The 22151-nt window shown below is 42.4% G+C and overlaps 1 protein-coding gene and 1 long non-coding RNA gene across 2 annotated transcripts in view; one reads left to right on the forward strand and one right to left on the reverse strand.

Annotated features, from left to right (window-relative positions):
• LOC308555012 overlaps nucleotides 1-14620 on the reverse strand; it is an 88267-nt gene extending 73647 nt beyond the window's left edge. Inside the window, exon 1 of the long non-coding RNA XR_013998467.1 lies at nucleotides 14320-14620. This is a non-coding gene — a long non-coding RNA (uncharacterized lncRNA). The remainder of the gene's footprint in view (nucleotides 1-14319) is intronic.
• Nucleotides 14621-14842: 222 nt separating this feature from the next.
• MARCHF3 (membrane associated ring-CH-type finger 3) overlaps nucleotides 14843-22151 on the forward strand; it is a 132879-nt gene continuing 125570 nt past the window's right edge. The window contains exon 1 of the mRNA XM_081132824.1: nucleotides 14843-15043. The gene's annotated coding sequence lies outside the window, so the exon portion shown is untranslated. The remainder of the gene's footprint in view (nucleotides 15044-22151) is intronic.

Below are 22151 nucleotides of genomic sequence, written 5' to 3' on the forward strand. Positions count from 1 at the left end.
TAAAAATGCTATTTAGTATTCTGTACTTGGGGAGAAAAGCTATTTCTTGATGGAGAAAATTCAAACTGAGATAGAGACCTCATATGTCACTTAGGTAAATAGGTTAGGTTTCATGATAAGGGGAAGGGATTAAGAACTGAATTGACCAACTCCAGAGAGAGATTCTGGTTTAGTGGAAAAACTAATCTGAGATCAGAGTGTATTAAAAATGCTCACATTGTTAAAATGTCCATACTACCCGAAGCAATCTACAGATTCAATGGAGTCTCTATCAAAACACCGTTGGCATTTTTCACAGAACTAGAATAAATAATCCTAAAATTTATGTGGAACCACAAAAGACCCTGAATAGCCACACCAATGTTTTTTTCTTTTAAATCCTCACCTGAAGGTATTTTTTCCATTGCTTTTCAGAAAAAGTGGAAGGAAAAGAGAGAGAGAGAGAGAGAGAGAGAGAGAGAGAGAGAGAGAGAAACATCAATGTGAGAGAGACACATCGATTGGTTGCCTCCTGCACTTGCCCCAACCAGGGCCAGGATCAAGCCTGCAACTGAGGTATGTGCCCTTGGCTGGAATCATACCTGGGACCCTTCAGTCCACAGACCAACGCTCTAACCACTGAGCCAAACTGGCTAGGTCAGCCACAGCAATCTCGAGAAAGAAGAACAAAGTTGAAAATATCACACTACCTAATATCCACCTATACTTCAAGGCTATAGTAATCAAAAGAGCACTGTACTGGCATAAAAACAGACACATAGATCAATAGAACAGAATAGAGAGCCCAGAAATAAATACAGACCTATATAGTCAATTAATCTATGACAAAGGAGGCAAGAATATACAGTGGGGTGAAGACAATCTCTTCAATAAATGGTGTTAGGAAAACTGGACAGACACATGCAAAATAATGAAACTGGAACATTTTCTTACACCATATACAAGAATAAACTCTAAATGGACTAAAAATTTAAAGGTAAGACTCAAAAACCATAAAACTCCTAGAAGAAAACATAGGAAGTAAACTCTTTGACATCACCCTTAGTAATTTTTCTTTTCTTTTTTTTCTTTTCCTTTTTTTTTTTTTTTTTTTTTTTGAGATGTCTCCTTGGGCAAGGGAAACAATAGAAAAAATAAACAAACAAAGGTTTTTGCATACCGAAGAAAACCATTCAACCAAACGAAAAGACAACTGGCTGAATGGGAGAAGATATTCGCCAATGATACATCTGATAATGGGTTAATATCAAAAATACATAAGGAATTCATACAACTGAACACAAAAAAAAAACCCCAAACAATCCAATTTGAAAATGGGCAGAGGAGATCCAAGATGGTGGTGGACTGAGTGGAAGCTACACTTAGACTCTCCCGGGACTAATCTGGATTTACAACTAAAACATAGAAAAACTACCCTGAAAACCAACTGAAGACGAGATGGAGAGCACCCTCATAACCAAAGAGGAAAAGTGGAGACTGCAAAGAGACTGGTAAGAAGTGCGCACACGAGAGGGCTGGCTGGGCTCCCACAGGCAGCAGCTGAAGGTCCAGAGGGACATCTCAGCCGTGGGGGGTTCCCACTGAGGACTCTGGGGACTAAACCCCAGGCTGGGCTTCCTGGCCAAGAGCACCAGAACTGAGAAAGGTGCTCACATAACATCTGGCTGTGAAAAGCAGTCGGGTTTCTGTCTGCCAGGAAGAGGCAGCTGGAACTGCAGGAACCCTCTTAAAGAGCCATTGCACAACATTTCGTGTGCAGCTATTCACCTTGGGCTCTGGCGGAGGGGGAGTGGAGTGGACTGGAGCTGTGTGGGGAGAGTCTGGGGAGATTAATTCCCCCAAACTGTGGGGGACATCTTTCTTGGGAGGCAAACTTTCGGCTTTTGCCTGAGGGGGGAAGCAATTGCCCCACCCTGCTGGAGAGCCTCTTATCCTGCCCAAAGGAGTTTCTATAGCCTGAGGCTTTTTAAGAGACTAACAACAACCAGCCACCCCACCACCCTGTAGAGCTTCCACAATCTGAGGCTCATTAATAGAATCAGATTAACAAGTCTGCAGACTGAGGCAGACTTCAGGGTGCTTTGAGTTTTTGCCTGATCTGTTTTGGGACCCAGGCCTTAGAAAAGCAGACTTTGGTGGGCATCTCTGTCCTGTCCAAACGCATCCAGCTCCAGCAGTGGAGACCTCAAGCCTGGGGTTGTTGATAGCCCCAAACAGGGTACTCAGGGTCAGTCATAAACTGCATCTGACATTGGCCTGTACCAGAGACCTTCCAAAAAAATTGAGAATCCTAGCAGATATACCTAACATTTAGCCAAAATGGGGAAACCAAAAAACAAACCCCAAATGAAAGAACAAGAGAAGTCTCAGAAAAAGAGTCAAATGAAACAGAGATAAGCAACCTCTCAGATATAGAGTTTAGAATACTGATTGTAAGGATGCTCAACAGCATGAAAAAAGAATTGGAAACTATGAAAAATGACCAGTCAGAAATGAAGAATGACATAGCAGATATAAAGAATACATTAGAAGGAATAAACAGCAGATTAGAAGAAGCTGAGGATCGAATCAGTGAATTAGAAGACAGAGTAGAAAAAATTAGTCAATCAGAGACCCCAAAACAAAAAACAATTAAAAAACAGGAGGACAGTCTAAGGGAGCTGTGGGACAGCATAAAACGTAACAATATTCATATTATAGGAGTGCAAGAGGAGGTTGAAAGTAAGCCGGGGTTAGAGAACCTGTCTGATGAAAAATGGCAGAAAACTTCCCTAACCTGGTCAAGGAAAAAGGCATACAGGTTCTGGAGGCACAGAGAGTCCCAAGCAAGAAGAATCCAAAGAGGCCCATGCCCAGACACATCATAATTAAAATTGTCAAAAATCGGAGACAGAGAGAGAATCTTAAAGGAAGCTAGAGAAAAGCAAACTGTTACCTATAAAGGAGCTCCCATAAGGCTGTCATCTGACTTCTCATATTGGACACTCTACAGGCCAGAAGAGAATGGCATGAAGTATTCAAGGTAATACAAGAGAAGGATCTGAAACCAAGACTACTCTATCCAGCAAGATTATCAATCAAGCTGGATGGTGAAATAAAGAGCTTCCAAGACAAAAAAAAAAAAAGGCTAAAAGACTTTATCACTACAAAACCAGCATTACAGGAAATGTTAAAGGGACTGCTATAATTAGATGTAGAAATAAAGAGAATGAGAAACAACTATAAAGAAACAAAAATGTCAGTAGATAAGTATCTTTCAATAATAACCTTAAATGTAAACAGATTAAATGCCTCAATAAAGAGATATAGGGTGGCTGAATGGATAAGAAAACATGACCCAACTATATGCTGTCTACAAGAGACCCACCTCAGAACAAAAGACTCATACAGAATGAGAGTGAAGGGATGAAAAAAATTTTCCATACAAATGGAAATGAAAAAAAAGCTGGGGTAGCAATACTCATATCAAACAAAATAGACTTCAAAATGAAAACCACATTGAGAGACAAGAAAGGTCATTACATAAAGGTCCCTACTAAAGGGATCCATCCAGCAAGAGGATATTACCCTGATAAACATATATGCACCCAATATAGAAGCACCTAAATTTATAAAAAATCTTCTAGAGGACTTTAAGGGAGAGATCGACAGCAATACATTCATACTCAGGGACTTTAACACCCCACTGACTTCACTGGATAGGTCTTCGAGACAAAAAATCAACAAGGAAACAGCAACCCTAAATGACACACTGGATCAGATGTATTTAATCGACATTTACAGAACATTCTACCCCAAAGTTGCATAATATACTTTCTTCTCAAGTGCACAGAGGACATTCTCAAAGATAGACCACATGTTAGGACACAAAACTAGTCTCTATAAGTTCAAGAAGATTGAAATCATATCAAGCATCTTCTCAGATCATGATGGCATGAAACTAGAAGTCAACTACAATAAAAACACTAGAAGACATTTAAACACATGGGGACTGAAAAGCATGTTTTTAAACAATGAATGGGTTACCAAAGAGATCAAGAAAGAAATAAAAAACTTCCTGGAAACAAATGAAAATTAACACACAACAACTCCAAATCTATGGGACACAATGAAAGCAGTCCTGAGAGGGAAGTTTATAGCACTACAAGCCTACCTCAGAAAACAAGAAAAACTTCTAATAGACTCTCTAACCCTAGAACTTAAAAACTTAGAAAGAGAACAACAAGAAAAGCCAAGAGTAAGTAGAGGGAAAGAAATAATAAAGGTTAGAGCAGAAATAAGTGACGTAGAGACTAAAAAAACAATACAAAAGATCAGTGAAACCAAGAGCTGGTTCTTTGAAAAGATAAACAAGATTGACAAACCTTTAGCCAGATTCATCAAGAAACAAAGAGAGAGGACCCAAATAAACAAAATCAGAGATGAAAGAGGTGAAATAACAACTGACCCAACAGAAATACAAATGATTGTAAGAAAATACTATGAACAACTATATGCCACCAAGCTGGACAACCTGGATGAAATGGATGAATTCCTAGAAAAATACAACCTTTCAAAACTCAATCAGGAAGAGTCAGAAAGTCTAAATAGGCTGATAACTGAAGCAGTAATCAAAGGGCTCCCAGCACACAAAAGCCCTGGCCGGGATGGCTTTACAGGGGAGTTTTACCAAACATTCAAAGAAGAATTAACACCTATCCTCCTCAAACTATTTCATAAAGTCCAAGAGGAAGGAACACTTCCAAACTCTTTTTACGAGGCCAGCATTAGCCTAATTCCAAAACCAGATAAAGACACTACAAAGAAAGAGAATTACAGACCAATATCCCTGATGAACATAGATGCTAAAATCCTAACAAAATATTAGCAAATCGGATCCAACAATATATTAAAAAGATCATACACTATGACCAAGTGGGATTTATTCCAGGGAGGCTGGTACAATATCTGCAAATCAATAAATGTGATACATAAACAAATTGAAAGATAAAAATCACATGATCATATCAATAGATGCAGAAAAAGCATTCGATAAAATTCAACACCCATTTTTTATAAAAACTCTCAGCAAAGTGGGAATAGAAGGATCATACCTCAACATAATAAAGGCCATATATGACACACCTACAGCTAACATCATACTCAATGGGCAAAAACTAAAACCATTTCCCCTAAGAACAGAAACAACACAGGGATGTCCACTTTCACCACTCTTATTCAACATAGTACTGGAAGTCTTAGCCACAGCAATGAGACAAGAAGAAAACATAAAAGGCATCCAAAACTGTCCTTAGGAAAGCAGGTAACAAAACTGTCATTATTTGCAGAAGACATGATATTGTACATAGAGAATCCTAAAGACTCCACCAGAAAACTACTAGACTTAATAAATGAATTCAGCAAGGTAGCAGGATATAAAATTAACACCCAGAAATTGATGGCATTTTTATACACCAATAATGAACTCTCAGAAACAGAAACTAAAAAAACAATCCCATTTACCATTGCAACTAAAAAAATAAGATACCTAGGAATAAATTTAACCAAAGATGTAAAAGACTTACTCAGAAAACTACAGGACACTGAAAAAAGACATAGAGGAAGATATAAACAAATGGAAAACTAACTATACCATGCTCATGGATTGGAAGAATTAACATCATTAAAATGTCCATATTACCCAAAGCAATCTATAAATTCAATGCAATCCCTATTAAAATACCAACAGCATATTTCACAGATCTAAACACTTCAAAAATTTATCTGGGACCAAAAAACACCCTGAATAGCCACGGCCATCTTGAGAAAGAAGAACAAAGTTGGAGGGATCACAATATTAGATATCAAGTTATACTACAAAGCCACTGTAAACAAAACAGCCTGGTACTGGCACAAGAACAGACATATTGATCATTGGAACAGAACAGAGAACCCAGAAATTGACCCATGCCATTATGGTCAATTAATATTTGACAAAGGAGGCAATAGCATACAATGGAGTAAAGACAGTCTTTTCAATAAATGGTGTTGGAAAAATTGGACAGATACATGTAAAAAAGTGAAACTGGACCACCAACTTATACCATACACAAAAGTAAATTCAAAATGGATAAAAGACTTAAATGTAAGGCATGAAACCATAAAAACCCTAGAGGAAAACATAGGCAGTAAAATCTCAGGCATCTGTCATAGTAATATGTTTGCTGATACATCTCCTAGGGTAACAGAAACTAAGGAGAAAACAAATGGGACTGCATTGAAATAAAAAGCTTCTGCACAGCAAAGGAAACCATCAACAAAATGAAAAGGGAGTCCACTGTATGGGAGAACATATTTTCCAATGACACATTGAATAAAGGGTTAATATCCAAAATATATAAGGAACTTATACAACTTAACAAAAGGAAGACAAACAATCCAATTAAAAAATGGGCAATGGACCTAAATAGACACTTCTCCAAAGAAGACATACAAATGGCTAAGAGACACATGAAAAAATGCTCGCTAATCATCAGAGAGATGCAAATTAAAACCACAATGAGGTATCACTTCACACCTGTGAGAATGGCTACCATTAACAAGTCAACGAACTACAAGTGCTGGTGAGGTTGTGGAGAAAAGGGCACCCTAGTACACTGCTGGTGGGAATGCAGACTGGTGCAGCCACTATGGAAAGCAGTATGGAGTTTCTTCAAGAGATTAAAAATTGACCTGCCATTTGACCCAGTGATCCCACTTCTAGGAATATACCCTAAGGAACCCCAAACACCAGTCGCAAAGAACTTATGCACCCCTATGTTCATTGCAGCACAATTCACAATTGCTAAGATTTGGAAACAGCCCAAGTGCCCATCAGTAGATGAGTGGATAAAAAATCTGTGGCACATTTATACCATGGAGTACTATGCAGCTGTGAAGAAGAAGGACCTTTTGGCCTTTGGCACAGCATGGAGGGAACTAGAGAGTATTATGCTAAGTAAAATAAGCCAGTCAGAGAAGGACAAGTAGCAAATGATCTCACTTATATGTGGAATATAATAAACAAAATAAACTGATGAACAAAGTGGATCCAGTAACATAGAAGCTTGGAACAAACTGAGGGATCTCAGAGGGAAGGTGGGGAAGGGGATGTGGGTGGGGAGAGATTATCAGGGAAAAAAATAAATAAAAATAAATAAATAAAAATAATAATAAAAATGGGCAGAGGACCTGAATAAACATTTCTCCAAAGACGACATACAGATGGCCAATAGATATATGAAAAGTTGTTCAACATCACTAATCATCAGGGAAATGCAAATTAAAGCCACAATAAGATATCACTTCACACCTGTTAGAATGGCTGTCATCAATAAATCAAGAAAGAACAACTGTTGGTGAGGAGGTGGAGAAAAGGGAACCCTCCTGCACTGTTAGCGGGGCTGCAAATTGGTGCAGCCACTATGGAAGATAATATGGATCATCCTCAAAAAATTAAAAACAGAACTACCATATGACCCATTAATCCCACTTAGGGTCATTTACACAAAGAAATCCAAAACACTAATTCAAAAAGACATATTCACTCCTATGTTCATTGAAACATTATTTACAATAGCCAAGATATAGAAGCAACTTAAGTGTCCATCAATAGATGAATGGATAAAGAAGATGTGGTGCATGTATACAATGGAATATTACTTAGCCATGAAAAGGATAACATTTTGCCATTTGAGACATCATGGTTGGACCTAGAGGGTATTACGTTAAGTGAAATAAGAAAGACAAATACAGACAAATACCATGTGATTTCAATTATGTGTGGAATCTAAAAAACAAAATAAACAAACAGACAAAACAGAAACAAACTCATAGATACAAAGAACAAATTGATGGCTGCCAAATCGGAGAGGAAGGGTGAAAAAGGAGAAGAGATTAAGATACAAATTGCTAGTTATAAAAAATGTTCATGGGGATGTAAAGTACAGCATAGGGAATATAGTCAATAATATTGCAATAACTTGTATGTCTTTGACAAATGGAAGCTGAAGATGGTGGGAATGGCACAGACAGAGATATAAAGGTGGGCAAATTCAATGCTTACAAAACTAAAGTTATCAAAATGCAGACATTTATTGTTAATTGTGAAGAGGAAACAGGGGAAGATATCCTTTGTCTTGCTTTTTGACCTGGAGCTGACAACTTTAGACATAAAATAATGCCCATGTTAAGAAATTAACTTGATTTCTCTCTGATTTACTTTCTATTTCTGGAAAGACATTGAGCGAGGGTGAGGGGCATTTATTAGATGGGCATTCTGAATACATTGTCCAGAATCTGCACTCATTCTTCCTGTAAGTACCCATAAGGTAGTCAAGAGTGCTCCTTCGAATTTCACATCTATCAGTTATTAGTTACATGATCATGTGCAAGTCTGAATCTCTAAATGTGTTATTTTTTCATCCACTTAAGCAGGGATAATAATATGTATCTCGGTGGAATGCTATGAAGGTTAGGGAAACAAATGTATGGGAAAACACCTAGAGACTATGCGTAGCCCTTGGTACATGTTAGAATAATGAATGAATGGGAGAAGTCAGAGATGAGTCCAGTCCCCATTGCCCACAGGTTAAAATCTGTGTATATAGCTGGGCATTCAGGGTCCAAGAAAATCTGCTCCTTTCCACTGTCTAGTCCTTTTTCCACAACTGCTCTGCTGTAGTCAAGCATTCTGTAATATATCTTGAATTTGCCCACCTTTAAGTCTCTGTCTGTGCCATTCCCACCACCTTCAGATTCCATTTGCCAAAATTCTACCCATCTCTCAAGAGCCTAAAATCCCACTGTGTCCAGGAATCTTAGGGGACTCACCTTCTCCCCCTCTAAACACTGTCCTCGTCTAGAGCACTCCTGGAGATATAACCCACATGAACCACTCATTGCCTCAACAGAATGCAAGCTCCTGCAAAGCAGAGGCCACATATACAGAACCCACCTCTATGCACCACAGAACATGGTGCCTTGCCAAGAGTAGGTGCTGAATAGACTCCTGATTGAATGAAGACACAATTTCTCACCCTACCCCTGTTGTGCTCTTGGACAAAACACTTTGCCTCTTTCAGTCTCAGTTGACTCAACTGTGAACAGAGGATAACAGCACGGATGTACTCCCCAGGTGTGCTGCGAAGAAGAAACCAATGACTGAAAAGCAATTTGAAAATGTAAAATGTAATGCTATGTATAAATGTTACATAATCAAAACCATTTCCCTCTGTATGATGTTTTATTTGGCTTTATATCTTGTAATCCTTTATAGGTGTCATAATTTCACAGATGCAATACCATCCACATTAGCACCTAAATTCTTTTGGGTAAAAAAAATGATTGTATTATAGCTCACAGCTACTTTTCCCTGGCATACCTACAGGTGAATCTGTCATAATTTAGGCTATTCATAATATCTAGTGATACAATTCATTTCTAAGGGATAATCCATTTTTTCCTTCTTTGGCTGGTCAGTTATCATTTCCATATTGCTGCCTCAAGGGAACTAACTTCGGTTAAACCTCAAATCCAGACGATGAGCACACTGTTTAGAAGCCCAAATCTTCTAGGAGCTTACAATCTGAGACCTGGAAAGTGGTTTGGGGTTTTGAAGCACTGCCTGTTTTCTATGGCCCTTTTTTGTCCCAAACTCTGAATCCCTCATTTGCTTTATTGTAATGTATGTGCTACCAAGTGCTCACCAGAGCCTGATTTCCTAGGTACCAGGACAGATTAGATTAGATCTTCCCACATGAAAGCAAGGCAATGCTAGTTGAAAATGCTGTTTTCTTTCTTAATATGTTCAAGAAAGAGGTTACCTATAAAAAAATAAATAAATTTTCATGGAATATCTCCAGTGCCGATAGAATAGTCCTTATACGTAGACAGAAACTATGATGAAGAAGAGATAGCGGCAAAATCATAGGGTGGTCATGAGGATCAAGCGAGTCATTAGATGAAAAGGCTTAGGACAGTGCACAGCACACAGTAAGTGCTCAATAACTGTTAGGGGTTGTTATTTTCAGTAGAAGGCCCACTGTGAGCCTGATCCTGTGCTAAGAGTTACATACAGCTTCTTGCTTGAGATTCATAACAAGCCAAGGAGAAAAACCTAGTCACCCTCCACTTCCCACCCCATTTAGCTTGGAGAAGCTAAGCAACTTATCCAAGGTCTCAAAGTTAGGAAGCGTTGGAAAGAAAGTACAACCCTCAGTCTATAGTGTTTCTAGAGCCCATATTCTCTGTCCTGTTTCTTAGAACGCCCTACTCTTATTTTTAACTTAGGTTGGGAGTCCATTTTTCTTCTCTGAGCACTTTATCTTCCGTTTCCAAATGGCTGTCTAATTTCTCAGTGTTACTCATTTTGTTATGAATTAAGAGTACTTTTTTTATCTCTCCTGGTGGACTTCTTACTAATTTGTCTAGTTTTATATTAGGCAGTTTTCCCAAGATCATTCTAGTCTTTCATCAGACTTGTCCTCACATAGTGGCAACCATTTTTAAGAAGTTCAATGTACAATAGTTTTTTCTTCTGGGGCACGTATGGAAAAAATCCCACATTTTCGTGGAATAAAAGCTTTCCTTCTCCATCCATTTTTGTTATCACATTTTTACTTAGTCGAACCTGCAACAATATAACTCTCATATAGGGCAGCTGCATTGTCATCCAAAGGCAATGAGATGCCATTGTTTTGTGAGTGGTATCACCCTGGTTGCAGATATTGCGCCAGAGTAATTTCTCTGTTACAAAAATATCTTCTAGTTGTGGTGTACAAACTAACACCGTATTTTAATTTGCCAAAAACACCTACATGGTATTTTGTAATCTATACAGCAATTAGTATTTCAAAGTACCTACTCATGAGTTATCTCTCCAATCTCTGTGAAGTCAATCAGAAGTATCACTGCAGTTTCACAGATGGGAAACTAAGGTAAGGGAAGGTTAATGGCTTGCCCAAGGTCTTAGAACGAACCCATAGTATAGCTGGTATTACAATCTGCTGCTTCTGACTGCATTTTTTTGCTAAAGCCTTTAGCTCGACCTGTTCAAATTCTGAATAATTTTCAAAGTGAGTATCTCTTAAGAGAGGTGGTGGAAATGGGAAAGGGAAAAGAACTATTCAGTTAAGTAAAGCTTCCCAAACAGTTAGTGATCAAAGAATAAGTATTGTGAGGGCCCTTTTCCCCTCATTTCCATTATAGAATGAAAGGACAATAATCCAATGAGATTAAAATAAATAGAAATTGCAAGCATAAAGAGGAATTGTTCAGATCACACTGTTTTCCAATTTCAACATCATTTTGTTCTCCTTTTCAGCAGTCAGTACCACTATAAATGCCATGCATTTGAAGTGCTTTTAACTATTGTCAGGGTGTCCCCTTTATGCAGATAGTCAGTGAACCTATTCTGCTGCTGCTGTTTTATGGTCAAGGAAGCAAGGGTATACAAAGGTTAAGTGACAGCCATAAGCACGCACCGTAGCTGCTGCTCAGATTAGAACCCAGGACTCCTATCAGTCACGCCCTACTGAAATTTAGGTTTCAAAATTTTGTTTCGGTGTCAGAGACAGGTGACAGGGCCTGAAGGCAAATTTGCTCACCATATGAAAAGGAACCAGCCCTGCTTCCATGGTCCCTCCTCAATCTTCTCATTCCTAAGCCATTCCACAAAAATTCCTCATTCCTTCAAGGATAAGAAATTTCCTTTGGGGAACTAAGTAGAACTAAACATGACTTTCACATCCAGATTTCCACTGTTTTCTCTTTATTTCACATGGATAGGACTATAATGAGCTCTTAGATAAGTGACAGATCTCATTTTCCCTTGTAGAATATGGGGATAGCCCAAACTCAAGAGATTGTTAGGGGAACTGGCGACCAAAGGAATAAGTCTGTGTCTGAGTGATACGCTCTTGTCAAACACCAATTACAACAGAAGATGGTGTGGAAATATGAATGCAGTCTAGGTGTGCTCTGTCTCTTCCATGTCATGCATTCTATAAGGGAAAAATGATACAAGTTACTTATCCAAGAGCCCATGCACCGTCATGTCTATATGGAACAAACAAATGGAAAACCTTGGAAATCGAGGCATGGAATTCACTTGCTTAGTTCTAACTTATTTCGTGAAAAGAAACTTCCTCCCTGGCTGGGTAGCTCAGTTGGTTAGAGTGTATTGTCTCAATACATCAAGGTTGTAGGTTCAATCCTCAGTCAAGGCGTGTACAAGAATCAACCAATGAATGAAAAACAAATCAATGTTTCTTTCTCTCTTTTGTCTCTCTCAAACCAATACATTTTTTAAAAATTTCCTATTTCTTTTTTTCGTCATCCAACATAAACACTATCCTACCGGAAATACATTGAACAGTGTTTGGCTCCTATAACCAAGGTGATTTTTCAAATAATCATTGGCATCTGTAAAAAACCTTCGCAGGGTGTTAATATGATGAACACAGTTGGCAAACTTTGTCTCTAGTTATATCCGAGAGTGGTGATAAAAAGGCCAAGAAAATGTGCCTTTCCCCTTAATCCCCAACCCTGACCTGGACAGAGACCTGGTACATATTCCATTCATGTGGTCTACATCTAATTTCCATCGACAAAGGCCATTCTCCCAGGCCGCTGGGCAGCTGAGCAACTGTTGGAACTGAATGAGCTCCCTTGCCTGTACCAGTCTTTTGGTTCGCTGCATGAGAGTTTAAATTTACACAATTTTGCCCTGCCGGGCGTGGCTCAGTGGTTGAGCGTCAACCTAGGATTCAGGCGATTGGGGTTCGAGTCCGGGTCAGGGCACATGCCTGGTTGCAGGCTTGATCAATGACTCTCTCATTGATGTTTCTCTCTCTCTCCCCCTCTCCTTTCCTCTCTCTGAAATCAATAAAGATATTTTTTTTTTTAAAAAAGTTTAAATTTACACAATTTCTGCATCCCTAATCAATTTTTTCATGGCCTACTAAGAACTGCCCAGACTCTGATTTTCTTGCCCTTTTGACAGCCTGCCTTATTTATGGATCTTTCCGCATGGAGGCAGGGAGCTGAGCAGACACAGTCTGAAACTGCAGGCCGGAGCTCCCCTCAGAGCTGCAGCCTTCCCTGTCCCAGGGGACCAGGTCCCTCCTTCTTAGCCACATGCCGTTTGTCTTTTTTTTCTTGCCAGTGACCTCGCCAGAAGCAGCACAGGAGAGGAGAGCTAGGATGCAGGTCCTCACGGGTACAGGTCCGCAATCCCCCCCACACGGTATCCTGAGTAGTTACCCATGCCGAAGGCGCGTGGGGGCACCAGGAAGCCTGGCCCCTTTCCCGCCGCGCTGCCTTCCTTTTACTGACATTGGCTGGGTGTCTGCCTATGGAAGGTGCGGCTCCAGGCACGCAGAGGCCACTACCCATCCGCAGCTTACAGTTCGGGACTTCAACGTTCTGCGCTTCAGCCTGGAAAGCAACAGCCAGCCCTTTGCTTTTTGACTGTACCCACAGCTCCGTATGTGTGCCGCAGCCAAGGCGAGGGCTTCAAAGCCAGCCGAGGGGCTGACAGGGCCCGCCAGCCGGACGGCCGAGCGCACGGAGCCTCCCTCCGGGGCTCCCGGCGGCAGCTGACCCAGCGGGCTCAGGCTCCCCGCAGGCCCGCCCCACCACCGAGGCCCCTGCTTCCCAAGGGAAACGCGGCGGGGACGTGCCGAGTGGGACAGAGGTGACGCTCTGCGCCCTTCCCGCCTTCGAAAACCCCGCGACGGGGAGGGGGAGGAGGTGCTGTCTGTTCCTCTGGCGGACCCAAAGGACAGCAGCAGGAGCCACCGCCTCAGACGCCACCCCGCAAGGCAGCGGGACCCGAGGGTTTAAATTTGCGCAATTTCTGCATCCCTAATCAATTTTTCAGGCCCTACTGCGAACTGCCCAGACTCTGATTTTCTTGACCTTTTGACAGCCCCCTTATTTATGGACCTTTCCCCCCATGGAGGCAGGGAGCTGAGGAGACACAGTCTGAAACTCAATCCAGGCAGGCTCCGGCGCCGTCGAGTGCCCGAGCCTCCCTTTCGCCCGAGGGACGAGTGTGCCCGGGCGCCTGGGGCCGAGAAGGGAACCCAGGCGCCCGGTAAGGTCCGCCTGGCCGGTGGTGTGTGGAGGGCAGGGCGAGGAGGGGACGCGTAACGAACTCGCCGGGAGGTCTGAGGTGTCAGAGTTTTGCTTCGGGGATAACCACCGGACCGCAATCAGGCCGTTTTCCGGGGAGCCGGGGGCTCCCAGTTCCGGGCCCAGGCCTTCACGGGTGGCTGCGTGACGCGGCCCGGGACTCACCCTCTTTGGGTGTTGGTTTCCCCCGACTGCTGGGGCTGCTTTGAAGCCACCAAGTTCCGCGCCTCCTGAGGGCGCCGGGTGTGGGTGCTGTCTACCCGTTCTCGGCCCGCCCCGCGGTGGGGTTTCTCCCTCCACCGCGCAAAGACTCGCGGGGGCTCCGGGCCGGCCTCTCAGCCTTCCGGAGCCGCCACTTCCCTCCGGAGGCGCCGGGGTCGCGCCGCAGCCGCACCCACAGCCCAGGCCGCTCACCACAGCCGACTGGCCCGCCGCGGGCCACGCTCCCCTCCAGCCCTCGGCTGCCGCTATTGGACCGTGGGGGCGGGGCGGAGTCGGGCGCTCGGCACCGCCCCCGGCCTCCCCGGCCCTGGCGCCACTACGATTGGCTGCGAGATCCACCACTCACTGGTTGGGGCGCCCCGCCCCGAGGGGGGCGACCCGAGGCTGGCTCCGCCCCCCCGCCGCCCGGCCCCGCCTCCCTCCGGAGCCGGGTGTCCTCAGCCCCGCGGTCCGCCTCATTCGCTGAGCAGGTCCGTGAATTGTCAGAGCGCTCCCCGCGGCTGCTGAGCCGGCGCGGCCGCCGGGCTCGTCGCGTTCCCTCCGAGGTGCCTGCCCGAGCCGATCTGCCCCGGTCCGCTAGGGCTGGAGCCGTCGCTGTTTCGGGGCAACTTGGGACTCAGGACCCGCAGCAGAGGCGTCGATTTGCGATCGGGACTCAGCGACCAGGGTGAGTGAGTGCAGGCGAGCGGCTCCTGTCGGAGCTGTTCCCCGAGCCGGGGGACTGGACGGGTCCTGGCGCGCGTCGGTCCGTCGGTCTGAGGGTGGCCGCTGCGGGGAGGTCGGGGCTGGGAGGGATTTACTCGCGGCCAGACTCCCTACTCGCGAACTTCTAGTTTCAAAGCGTCGCCGCTCGGCCCGGGACGCGACTCGGCGTCCCCACGAACTTGGCGTGTAGTGACTGCCATCGTTAGGTGGGCCCAGGGACGCGGCCCCTGGCCTCGGGGCGGCGACGCGCCGGCCGGGGGGGCCTCGGGGCCCGGCTCCCTAGGTGGCTGGCGGACGGGCTCCTGAAAATTTAACCCGCGCGGGGTCGTGCGGCGCGGTGACCCCGCGTCCGCCTCGGATCCGTAGCCTGAGGCAGCGATCGTCGGGTTCGGAGGGTCTTCAGCGGTCGGAGAACTTAAATCACCAGCCAGGGTCTGTAGCTGGGGCTTCCACGCTTTGCAGCTATTGAAAGGAACTGACAGCACGGATATTAAACTTTGGGAAGTCATTACTCTCTGCTAGCACTCGAATCCGCGTCCCTCGCGAGGTGCCGGGACCTCCCCACCACCCGCCCCGGCGTCGGACGGTGTCGTTGGAACCCGGGGTGGGGGCGGGGGTGCTCCTGCGGGTCCCCGCGCCCGGAGCCCGGAGAAGCCCAGACCAGACCGTGAAATGAGCCGCCGGGCTGGGCGGTTGGTGTTTGCTTGAGCACCTGTGGTTTAAGTGATGAAGTTGTGACAGGAACTGACAACAGGATTTAAGGTTAAACCTGACACTTCGTTTGTGGCTCCGGCTGGGGTAGACTTTTTCAACCTTAATGATAAGGAGTAAAAAGCAGCTGGTTTTTCGGAGGGTGGTTACATGCATGTATTTTATATTATATGTGGACTACACAGAACTGAATACAAACATTTTCTTGTCATTCTTCTTTGACGTGAAAGAGAGCACGTATGGAGAGTACTAGGGTTGGAGACTTGCGTGCAGAATTTGGGAATATTTTGATCTTCGAAAATACATAAAAATGTTGAGATATATAGCTATCCATGCGTGTATACGTATATGTAGATGTGCATAGATGTGTGTACATATGTGTGTGGGTGTGAAACTGTATATGAAGTGGAAATACATGGAGGGGGAAACAACCGTGAACTTCTCTTGGGTGCAGAGATGGGGACCCTCTGACTGTGGGGTGTACGCTGAGTGTGTGCAAGCACGTCTGGGTCTGCCTGGTCCGTCTAGGTCAGTGTATGTCCGTGAACTTTACGAGCGTTCAGCTCGGTACCACTGGGTGCAGATTCCACGTCCCTATTTTACAGCCCAGCCCCCGCCAGCCAGCCCATCTGTGAAAACATAACGCGTACACTTCAGTGGGAGCCCAGGCTAGAGCGTGGGTAGGGGGCAACCCTTAGCAGCAACAACACAAAGCCTGCTTCTCAAGTTCTGTTTTCATTCAGCATTCAGCCTGAATTTGTGATTTGGGTGAGGAAGAAAAAGAGTGTTTGACTCTTTGGAAATGGCAAACTACATTTTGTGAAATAGTTATAGCCATGATTGGGGGGGGGGGCAGTTTATGGGAGAGAAAAAAATCCCTCTAGAAAAGAAATGGGGTGCTTGTCACATCACCATGCAACACTGGTTTTACTGCTTTGCAGTAGCATGCATTTCAGAAACTGTGTTCTTTTGCTTCTTAAGAGAATGCATTACAACTGAATCGTTTTGCACCAAAAAAAAAAAAAAAAAAAATTCTTAATAGAAGTAAACAGAGCTTTATTGCAGAGGCTGTTTAATCTATTAGAGTTCAGACTGCCTTACTAATTCTGAAGAAATGTGTTTTTAGGAATTTATAACTTAGATATAAATTTATAGTCAGCCTAATCACTAGTTGCAATGGCACACAATTTATAGTTTAAGAAATAATTTAAAAAAACCTTTATCACAAAAATTCTGATGAGTAAAAGGATATGGGAGGGGTTTAACAGCTTAATAAGTTCCTGCAGCCAAATGACTGATACTTAAAAAAACTATAAATTCCTTTAATAGCATAATTATTTTTGGTGACAAAATAAAGGCAATGTTTTTGTGACGCATAGTTGATATTTTCCCCATAATTTTATGTTCATAATTATATTTTAATAATGGTGTTCATTATATGTTGCAGAATAAACTGCAATGGTTCTTAAGAACTCATCATAAGAAGTATTGTTTTCATTTTTATGGTACTTTCACATTTTGGGGAAAATATGCAAATCCCTAATCTGTGAATGTTTTTAAATTTCTGATGGACTACGTAGACATAATAATTCTCCTACCTTGATATGGATCATCTGAGTCAACTGGGTTGCTCCTTCAAAGTTCATTTCATGGGCTGGACTCCAGTCTCCCAGGACTTGAGTCTGGGGTGGGGCTTAGCCTGCTTTTTAACAAGCACCCTCAAGTGATTATTGATATAAAAGAATAATAAAGTCTGTAAGTTGATTTAACAAATATTTTTTTCAAAAATTCCAGGTGGCATTTACTGGCCTTGTGAAGTTTATAGGTAATGCTTTAATTCTTTGTCCTCAACAATGGCACCTTTTGTCTTCCAAAGTGTTTTGGAAGCCTCAGCTATCCCTGTTCCAGGTTAGCCCCAATTCTAAGGAAGTCTGTCTGGGGAAGTAAGGTAATTTAAGACCCTGCCCCAGTCTTAGTCCCTCCATTCTCTACTCCAAGTCCATGGGTCCCTGGGGTGCTCTGGGGTGATTGCCAGTCCTAACTCACATTGCTGAGAATCTCTCCTTGGCGGGTAGAAGAATTCTAGCCCTTGGGAGCCACCTTTGACACTTTAAAGCTGTTCCAGGCTTGGGGGTTAGAACCTCAGCAGGGCTAGTACCAACTTATCTGAGGTCAAGGTTCTTCTTGGGAAGCGGTAGCTGGTTTTGCCTCTCCATCAGGAGTGTCCCAAGCCAACCATCCAGAGGCCCAGGGGGTCTTATTTTCAGAAAATCATCTTGGAAGTATTTTGAGCTGTCCAATTAATTGGGTACATAGATTTTTCTCAGCATCACAGAGTGATGGGTTGAGAATTGAGTGCCATCTCTCCTTACAAATCAGTGTAAATTGTGATTCATTAATTATTGCCAATTTGTGTTTCTCTTTTTAATATATAATTTGACACTGGTGTTTGAATTCTGTTCTCCCATTTCAGAATAATTCTCAATTTAAGATTCCTCAATAAAGTTTAAAGAGAAAGAATCTGTGAGAAGTTGTTGCCCTTCCCTCTTTCTACCATCCAAGTACCTAAAAAACCAAATGACTTCTCGGAGGTCAGCAGTGCCGAGAATATTTACTTCCCTGATGACAAAAGGATGTGGGTAGGCTGGGAAACTGAACTTGGATTGTTCCAGGCCATTGCATCATTACAGGAACTTTTACAGAGCAATTTCTGTTTTAAGGAGCACTTGACAGGCATGTTTATAGGTCGCTTATCTTAACAATCCTTTGAGTACGATGGATCTTTTCCCCCACTTCATTACAGATGAGCAAACAGCAATACAAAAGGATAATAGTATTTAGATCCTGTCTTTCACATTCAAAGATGACACCAATAACTGAGAAGCTGGCCTTGTGTTTTGAATTGTTATTATTTAGCATCATGGTGAGATGATAAAGTTCTGTTTAGTTATTTATACCACCTACAGTTGTTGTTTTTTACCTTTCTTTGAAGTCAAATATATATATATATACATATATGTATATATATATACACACACAAACATTTGTATATACACATACACACACACATTGAATATGACCTTGGAACAGTTTTCTTTATAAAGCTAACCACCATATATGATCATTGGTTCAATGACCCTGACCTTAACCAGCCAGCCTTGACCCACAATGGCAAATAATTTGCTAAAGGTCACAGAGCACAATGGCAGTAAAGCCTATATGTAGAATTTTTTGGCTAATATTTTAGACCCGTACTGTTTGCCTGTTGAGCCATGCTGCTAATAATGTTTTTAGGCTGGCAGGATAGAGTTGCTTATATTTCACTTGACCAGCTTCTGAATGATTGGACAAAGCTAGAAAATTTTAAAAGCCTAAGCTATAATCTCAGCCCCTGATTATACAGTGGGACAGATTTGTGCCTACTTAAAAACAACAGTAGAATACTACTTTTCTTGAAACTGGGTCATAGGTCATTGCAAGCATCTAAGCAACAATTCTGCAATTCTGGTTTTGTTTTGTTTTGGGGTTTCATTGTTTTGTTTTGTTTTGTTTTGCTTTGTTTTGTTTTGTTTTTTGGACTTGGCATACTTGTGGCAAAAATAATTTGACAAATTCTTTTCAAGTTTTGACCCTTCTTTCCACATCTTTATTCCTTGGAAAAATCTACTTATGAAAAATTCACTTTTCAAGTGAATTTATTGTAGCCCTTGTAACAGCTCCTAATACTAAACTTTGAGCCATAATTCTCTCCAAAATTCTCCTTAAACTCCTACCTTCACTCTGGTTGTATGCGCCAGTACATCTTCTAATACAGAGCAGGTATTGAGATATAGAAGTTTTACACTAGTTTAACTTTGTGGATTAGCTATAACAATAGTAAGAAAAAATAAAAAGAAAGATAATATTAAAATCATGTTGATAAGTGTATAACAGTAGATCAACCCAGCTTATAGTTTCCGTGGGAAATTTAAGATCCAGATGAATGAAGTGACAGATGCACTCATCTGTGGCCGTACAGACACTCTTCTGATACAGGCTGAGAAATATAACTGAAGACAACAGCCTGGGTTACAGAAGAAAAACAAATGTTAAGCACTGAGGAAAGAGAAAAGAGTTGGCAAAAAATGAAGGGTCAGGGGTGAGATGGGATGGGGCGAGTGGTAGGGAAAAAAATACCTCCAGTAAAATGCCAGACAGGGTGGTAAGAAATTTATAGAGGTGCTGATGGTTTGGGGTTTCTTGGGGGCATTGATTCTGTTTTATATTGTCTTCACAACCTGCTTGCCCTGCTTGCTTTAAATAATTTATTATAGCAGCAGGCCTTCCTCTAGTTAGTTTCTTTTTTTATAACTTTTTCCTTCTCATTTCTGGGTCTAATCAGAGGCATATATAATGGTGTGGCTGCTCTAGAGTACTTAGGAAAATCCGTGATCAATATTACTATGCTACATTATAAACCCATGGCTGTGCCTTTCTATTTTTCAGTGTTTTCTTCCCTGTTATATTAACTCAATATCTATATTTTAAGCAATATTTTATTAATCTTTGCACAGTGAGACTTCTGGGCTTATTCTTCTTGGCTGGAACTATCTTTTGAGCAATCCATCATCAGACCACCATTAATCTAATGATGTATTTATTGCTCACTATTGCAGCACTGGCAAGAAACCCAGTATGGTTCTAAAAATTTGATTAAAAAGAAATCAAGTTTTTGCAAGGCGTAGCCATCCAATTATGTTAGCAACTGCCAAGTATATTTTATGCTAAAATACATACACATATTTTAAGTGAGCAAAATGTGATCTTTTCAAAAGCTTTTAAAATGTTTTGCTCTGAAATTAGTAGAACACGAAGATGCCTCATAATTAGAAAAATTATGAGTGTACTCCTCACCTCATCCAAAGGTAAGGTTTTTTGTTTTCGTTTTTGTTTTTAGATTATACCCCTAGACATTAAAAATGGATAGATTTATCCTTTTAATTGATAAGATAATGTTAGCAATAAGAACTAACTCCCAGTCCTTCAACAAGCTTCCAGGTAATCATTATAAATTAGAATGGCCCCGCCGGGCGTGGCTCAGCAGTTGAGCGTCGACCTAGGATCCAGGCGATCGGGGTTCAGTTCCCGGTCAGGGCACATGCCCGGGTTGCGGGCTGCAGCCTATCAATGACTCTCTCATCATTGATGTTTGTGTCTGTCTCTCTCCCTCTCCTTTCCTCTCTCTGAAATCAATAAAGATATATTTAAAAAATAAAATAAAATAAAAATATAAATTAGAATGAACCTAAATTAATTAATGAATAGTAATAGAGTACCTATCATGGGTAGCACCTCTTGTCTGCTTAGTGATCACTGCTCAAAGTGCAGTTCAAGTATTAGCACCTATGGGAAGCTTTGCCATGTCCCTCTTTCGCCTGCTTGTTTGCTGTCAGCAGAGCCCTTACCTTCTGTAATCACCCCGTCTGGATAGGAATCCCCTTGAGGGCAGGGGCCACACCTTTCATCTTGTAGCTTCTCAAGAAAGGGTATTCAAGAAATAGTTGCTAGGTGCCCTAGAGGCTACGAAGAATTTCAAATGAACACTTGCAAGGCCTTAAAAGGATGTGGCGAAGATATTCACCAAAAGTTTGAATGTTAGCAATAGCTATCCTAGTGCCAGACTTTCAGCTTTAACACCAGTCTCAGCACTTCATGTAAGTACCACCTATTCCTGCCCCCTTCATCTTCAAAGTCCCTCCACCTCATTCCTGCCTTGGCTCCTCACCACCTCTCTGTTGTGTCTTCTTCAATGATATCTCCAGCTCTCCTCCTAGCCTAAGCCTCCCTTGGTTCCTTTTTTGTTCCCATACCTCGTCATATCTTGAAAAGGCAGCTGACCCATGGACCTCCCTTTGAGACTTGGGACATCCTCACTCTCTGTTTGTTTGTTTTTTTTAATCTTTTTGTTCATTTTCTTATTTTTCTCACTCCTATCTTTTCTTTCTAAATATGCTTTATTGATTTTTGGAGAGAGAGGAAGGGAGAAGGGGAGAGAGAAACCAAATCGATGAGTGAGAAACATCATCCGTCATCCATTGGCTGCCTCCTGTACGCCTCCTATTGAGGATTGAGCCTGCAACCCCAGCACGTGTCCTGACCAGGAATCGAACTGATGACCTCTTGGCTCTGCTCAACCACTGAGCCACACTGGCCAGTCATTTTTATGACATGGTCTGATGGCTTAAGTAAGCACCAGTCCTTACCTCAGAGCTGGGTTACTGAGGTCATATACAGATCATGTGCCCAGGTGGAGTTTATGGATCAGCTGAATTAAGCATAACTGCCTGAGGTCAGGGCCATTAGGATAGCCCTTTTTTGTT

Source organism: Miniopterus schreibersii (assembly GCF_964146895.1).
Source record: "Miniopterus schreibersii genome assembly, chromosome: 3".
NCBI classification, from domain to species: Eukaryota; Metazoa; Chordata; class Mammalia; order Chiroptera; family Miniopteridae; genus Miniopterus; species Miniopterus schreibersii.